At 42.2% G+C, this 6,916-nt stretch overlaps 1 pseudogene; it reads right to left on the bottom strand.

Annotated features, from left to right (window-relative positions):
* Nucleotides 1-3,692: 3,692 nt before the first annotated feature.
* On the bottom strand, nt 3,693-3,811 carry LOC134913752 (5S ribosomal RNA; annotated as a pseudogene).
* Between the last annotated feature and the right edge of the window lie 3,105 nt (nt 3,812-6,916).

The raw sequence follows: 6,916 nt of genomic DNA, 5'->3' as shown, positions 1-6,916 counted from the left end.
GCACTTTTTACACATAACGGCAGACAGCGTCCCCTTTTTACACATAACGGCAGACAGCGTGCCCTTGTTACACATAGCGGCAGACAGCGTACACTTTTTACAAATAACGGCAGACAGCGTGCCCTTGTTAAACATAGCGGCAGACAGCGTGCCCTTGTTAAACATAGCGGCAGACAGCGTACACTTTTTACACATAACGGCAGACAGCGTCCCCTTTTTACACATTACGGCAGACAGCGTGCCCTTTTTACACATTACGGCAGACAGCGTGCCCTTGTTACACATTACGGCAGGCAGATTCCCCCTTTTTACACATAGCGGCAGGCAGATTCCCCATTTTTACACATAGCGGCAGGCAGTCCCCCATTTTTACACATTGCGGCAGGCAGATTCCCCCTTTTTACACATTGCGGCAGGCAGATTCCCCATTTTTACACATTGCGGCAGGCAGATTCCCCCTTTTACACATAGCGGCAGGCAGTCCCCCATTTTTACACATAGCGGCAAGCAGATTCCCCCTTTTTACACATTGCGGCAGGCAGATTCCCCATTTTTACACATTGCGGCAGGCAGATTCCCCCTTTTTACACATAGCGGCAGGCAGTCCCCCATTTTTACACATAGCGGCAAGGAGATTCCCCCTTTTTACACATTGCGGCAGGCAGATTCCCCATTTTTACACATTGCGGCAGGCAGATTCCCTCTTTTTACACATAGCGGCAGGCAGTCCCCCGTTTTTACACATAGCGGCAAGGAGATTCCCCCTTTTTACACATTGCGGCAGGCAGTCCCCCATTTTTACACATTGCGGCAGGCAGTCGAAAGAAAGAAAGAAAGAAAGAGAAAGAAAGAAAGAAAGAAAGAAAGAAAGAAAGAAAGAAAGAAAGAAAGAAAGAAAGAAAGAAAGAAAGAAAGAAAGAAAGAAAGAAAGAAAGAAAGAAAGAAAGAAGAATTATACTTACCCTCTCCGCTGTCTCATGCTCCTCGGTGCAGGTTGACGATTCCCGGGCAGGAGAGAAGGAGGAGGAGGGAGGTGGAGGAGGGAGGTGGAGGAGGGAGCCGCAGCAGCGCTGTGTTATTGGTGGAGGCGCTGCTGCTGCTGCCCCTCTGCTTCACTATAGGCTGTTCTCTGAAGACAGCCTATAGTGAAGCAGAGGGGCAGCAGCAGCAGCGCCTCAACCAGTAACAAAGCGCTGCTACGGCTCCCTCCTCCACCTCCCTCCTCCTCCTTCTCCCCCCGTGCCGCTGCTCCTCTCCTCTCCGGGCGGCTGTGCGCTGCGGGCAGCGGTTGCCCGCAGCGCACAGCGGCATGTAATGAGTCAGTTTGACTCATTACATGCTTTGGGCCCCTGGACAGAGGCGGTCCCCAGTGCAACGCACTGGTTGCACGGGCGGAAGTTCCGCCTCTGAACCTGATCCTTAGAGCAGGCGGTGGGGCTCCAGGCAGTGGGGCCCACCAGTGGTTTCCCCTGTACCCCTTTGGGCCAGTCCAAGCAAGGGTGACAGGCGTCGTCCATGGAGATGGATCTCCTGAAGGAGCTGTCCGAGGAACCCAGGGACTGCATTGAAAGAGACAGAGGGATCAGGTGATTACAAGATGCATATCTCCCTACACCCACCAGATTAAATAGCGAAAGACTTAACAGTTAAATACCTGTGGATGCTCCTGCTGTATATTCCTGCGTCAGACTTTTTAACTTTATCTATACAGGATAGGAGCACATATGCCATAGATATTCCCTATCACTATCAGCAAAAGTATTTTTAAGTGACCAATGCCATAACATAATTTATTTGAGGAAGAGGATCCCTCTGTACTATTGCATTAAAATAAATGTTCACCCTGATAATTAATTATTGTGCAGTAGTAGAGGGAAATGGAAGACCACATTTATCCACTTAATATAGCTAAAGACTCCTCACCACATCCCAAACACTCCTCCATCCCAAGTACTATGTCAGATATTCCTCAGGAAAAGTACCTTTATATCTATTGCATTGACTGAACTTATAGCAAACTGTAAGTAGCCTAGGATCATTCTTCACCCCAGGAACCTCAAGGTAAGACAATTTTTACAGAACTCAACTGTTTCATTGGCCAAACTATGTACACGTCAAAAGGGGGTATCTAATTAGCCGATGTACAATTCTAGCTGTCATTGCATCTATCTACCAAAATATTAGCTTAACGCAGACTGAGTGCTCCCTTTTTCCACACCTATCCTATTCCAAAATTGTGATAACAGGATTTGCGGGATAATTCTAGCTGGCAAAATCAGAGATGCGTATATCAATATTTTTTTTTTTAAATCTACCTGTACCACCCAAAAAGACAGACTTATATAGAAAAACATTATAGAAGTCTTTTAGTGGCCACAATAAAACTATTTGGTGTAATTAAATTGGGTCAAATGGCTGTTATATGCATTTTTAAAAAACTATGAAAAAATGATAGAAAGAATATTTTTTCCAGCAAAATAAGTGTGCTCATTAAATTTGGGGTACTTAAAAATGGGTATAAGTATATATATATATATATATATATATATATATATATATATATATATATAGGAGGGGATGAGGGTTAGTAGCGACCTCGGTGTCAGTAAAGGTAAAAACTGGCAGTAGGTTTATAAATGTTAAAAGGCTATTTATTCACATAAAATTTCAAACATAACAGAGATACATAAAAAATATGGGACAATTTAAAACACAACTGAACTAAAAGCACCAAATAAAAGAGTATATAAAATTATCCTTATCTTAGAGAGAGGTAGGTACAGGTCACCCAACGCGTTTCTTCTGATGAGACTTCTTCACAGGGTAGGGACAAAATGAACCTTGGCAGCTATTTATAGCCCTAGCCCTCAGTGGGAGGGTAGTGACATCATTGGGAGTCATGTGACATAATTTGTTAACACATATTCTTACACATATATATCAGTATGCATGGCAATGGATTACAGCTTAGTGGAGAGTTGTACACAGTATTTGTAGTTAAAAACGAGTGTTTTTAAGACCCAATGTGTAGGAAATAGTCTTTAAAATCCATAAATAGCGGCATTTACGCCACACTTCCGGTTGCGGCGGACGCGGCACGTCACTTCCGCCCCACATCCGGTTTCTTCTGTGCATGCGTCCGTGGCAATCCAGCGCGATTACATGGGCTGTATGCTTGTGCAGGAATCAGGGGCTCACATGTCAAAGAAAAAGGTTGTAATATTCAGTATCTCCATACAGCGGCAGCCATTTTCTGCAGGATTATGTCCATAGAATTCCAGTATGTGGCGGCCATTTCTTAGTAGTTCATTGTATAAAAATGACTCTCCAGTGTTCCCGGTCGTCATGGCAACGGTTCACTACATGGAAGTAATAAATGAGAGTGTCAGAATCACGTCATTCTTATTGTGAGATACCTAGTAGCTTTTAGTAGTACAAAGGCTTAATTAAAGACAGTGTTATTAATGAAGCAGATTTTCTTAATGTTAGAACAGTAACCATATAAAGTGAACTGATATGACACTAGAACATAAGGTGTGTATTGATACTATATCGTGACTGTAGTTACAGAGGTATGGAAGTGTGAATCGAGTGCTTATGTGATATAATAGGGACTAAATATCGTGCTCAGTGTAACTATATATATGCGGATAAATAAGGAGTATATTTCTTTCGTAGGCAATTATTTCTATTCAATACAGTACCTGATCTTCCCAGGTGGTCCCCCTTTCTGGTACTGATCAGGCCCATCGCTGCTTGGCTTCCAAGATCGGGCGTATTTGGGCATTTCCAGCGTGGTATGACTGTAATATTTTTTCGCCTTCCAGATTAATGCTCCGACTGCAAGTTTAACACTATTTTACTATCGTGAACCAATACTCCGAAGTGTATGGACTCGGGGGGTGGGGGGGGGGAGGGGGGAGGGCGGTGAAGGGAGGAGGGAGGAGAACAGTTTAGGTAATACATGCAGCGTGGGTTGGTGGTGGAGGGGGGTGGGGGAAGGGTGGGGGGGGGTTTAAAAGATTGCCGGACGGCAAATTATTAAGGAGTAGAAGTACCGTGTTCTAAAGGAAGGGGGCGATCTCGTAGTTGTCATTAAATCCTTTTGGCTGTAGTGTCTGTAGTTGAAATATCCAAAACATCTCGCGGCGTGACAACTTATTAGCGAGATCCCGTCCTCTGTCTCCTAGTTTCACCAATTCGATGGCCTTGAAATAGGGCTTCCGGATTAGAGTTGTGTGTATGGATGAAATGTTTAGACACGGCATGGCTCTCTACTTTATTCTTGATGTTTCTCACATGTTCTTGTATCCTTAATTTTAGGGGTCTCTTTGTCTTCCCTACATACTGTTTACCGCAGTTGCATTCCAAAAGGTATACCACTGATTGGGTGTTACAGTTCATATATTCTTTGATTCTGTACTCCTTTTTCTTTTCCATATCAGTGAATGTTTTCCTGTTAGTTGTGTAAATATCTACAAACATTGCACCGCCCACATTTATAGGATCCCACACATTTGGGCCATGTGTGGTCCTTTTCTTGGTGCGCCTTCAGCATGCTTGGGGCTATCAAGTCCTTTTCTAAAATACGATTTCGGGATGGGGGAGGGAGGATTTCTTTCAAGATTGGATCCATCAATTAAATTCTCCAGTGGTTCCTGAAGGAGTCTCGGATGGATTGCTCATGCCGGTTGAACGTTGTTATAAATGCAGTAGATTCTTTTGGTTTTTCCTTTGTTTTGTACTCGAGCACCATTGTTCTATCTGTTTGGTTGGTTCTGGTAATAGCATCTTTCAGGATGGTGTCTGGATATTCCTTCTGTTTGAATCTATCTCTGTACGTTTCTAGTTGGATCTGGCAGTCTTCTGGTTTACTACAATTCCTTTTAATTCTGCTGAATTGGGAGAAGGGAATGTTGTTCTTCCAACTTTTAAGATGGTTACTCTTGTAATGGAGATAACTGTTGGTATCTACTTGTTTGATGAAGTTTTTTGTTGTGACTTTCCCATTCTCTCCTGTAAGAACCAGGTCCAGAAATTCAATTTGTTCGCTATTCGCGTTAAAGGTAAAGGCCATATTCATCACATTGGTGTTAATATGTTTATAAAATTGATTAAAACATTCCATATCGCCATCCCATATGATTAAAATATCATCAATGTTTCTCCGATAAAAGATGATATTACTGGTAAAAACTTGATGGTTATAAATGAAATCTCTTTCCCAGCTGCCCATAAAAAGGTTTGCGAAGCTGGTCGCAAAAATTGTGCCCATAGCGGTGCCACACTTTTGTAGGTAAAACTGATCCAAGAACTTAGATGAAGGATAAAATACATAATATCACAAATAAATTTTTTATGGTCGTCTGTTAGAGAGGCATCATTATCCAGATATTCCTTACAGGTCGTTACTCCCTTGTCATGTTCGATACATGTGTATAAGGATTGGACATCTATTGTAACCCACATGTATGAGTCCTTCCATTCAATGTCTTTTAAAAGATTTAAAACTGACGTTGTGTCCTTAAGGTACGATGGAAGATCCTTCACATATGGTTTCAAAAAAACATCAGCGTATTCCGAGAGATTTGATGTAAGTGAGTCTATCCCCGCCACAATGGGTCTTCCGGGCGGGTTCTCCAAGCTTTTGTGTATTTTGGGTAGGAAATAAAAAATGGGTGTAGTGGGTTCTGATCTCATTAAAAATTGGTACTCCTCTTTGGTGATGGTCCCTGTTCTTAGACCCTGCAGTGTCCTCAATTCCTCAACGTAGTCATCCTTTGGATCTCCTGTTAATTTCTTGTACGATACTCCGTCTGACAGCAATCTTTCTGCCTTTAGGATGTATTTGTCCCGATCCATGATGACCAGACCCCCCCCCCTTTGTCAGCTTGTTTTACTATAATTCCTTGGTTTTTCTGTAAATTTTTCAAGGCCTCACTTTCCCTGTTTGTGATGTTTTTCTCCTTTATCCTCCCTTGGTCAATGTCGCAAAGATCCTTCTTCACTAATTCATAGAACATGCTGATATTGCTTCCTTTAGACTCAAGGGGATAATATTTAGAGGTGGGTTTAAGACCTGATTTGGAACGACTCTCGTAGTTTGCTATGATTGCATACTATAGTATCTTTTTGGAATGATAGTCCCACTATGGCTCCATGGTTATTGTCTTTACTTAAATTTTTTTTTTATTGTTCCTGTCGTCGGTTATCTATTTTCAATTTTTTGTCCTATACAATGTTTTGAAACCGAAAATTTGTAATGAGAAATAGGATCCTATTGTACATATATGGGATCCCTGAGGAATCATATATACTAGTGATTAAGACGGGACCCATAATATATGTAAGTTAGGACCGAATATAGTTAAAGCTGTTATATGATGGTCTTTATAATGATACCTGTTATATGTTATTCTCTCATGTAAAACACTTGCTCCCTTTGCAGCCCTACTTAGGTATATATTTTTCTCTATACACAAGTGGCCTGCCTAGGTTGACTTATACCATATTATGTTGCCAATAGTACACCATAAACATAATAAGAGTGTGGTGTGCCTTTAAGACGCACCATTTATGTGGCAGTGGCTTTCTGCGTCCCACAGACCGGATGTCTGGTCTATGGTGGAATGCATGTAGCCTTAACGTACCTGTTGCTAGGTAGCGCCTTGAAGCGCCGATCATGTGACCTGCCGCTAGAGACCATACTATGACAATGTCCTGTATGTTAATGTTGTGGATGCGTTCCACGGACTGGAAGTGCGGTCGGCGGTGGAACGCACACCGTGTTTATTCATTTTACTGCACAAATACATGATGGTGGCTGCAATAGGGGGTAAGTGAGAGATTACCAATAAGGAGATAGAACAAAATATAGTGACCTCTTGATTTTAATATATGTTTGTTGAATGTTTAA

Source organism: Pseudophryne corroboree, chromosome 4, assembly GCF_028390025.1.
Source record: "Pseudophryne corroboree isolate aPseCor3 chromosome 4, aPseCor3.hap2, whole genome shotgun sequence".
NCBI lineage: Eukaryota > Metazoa > Chordata > Amphibia > Anura > Myobatrachidae > Pseudophryne > Pseudophryne corroboree.
The sequence above is the reverse complement of the archived record's forward strand: the minus strand, read 5'-3'. Positions and strand labels throughout refer to the sequence as shown.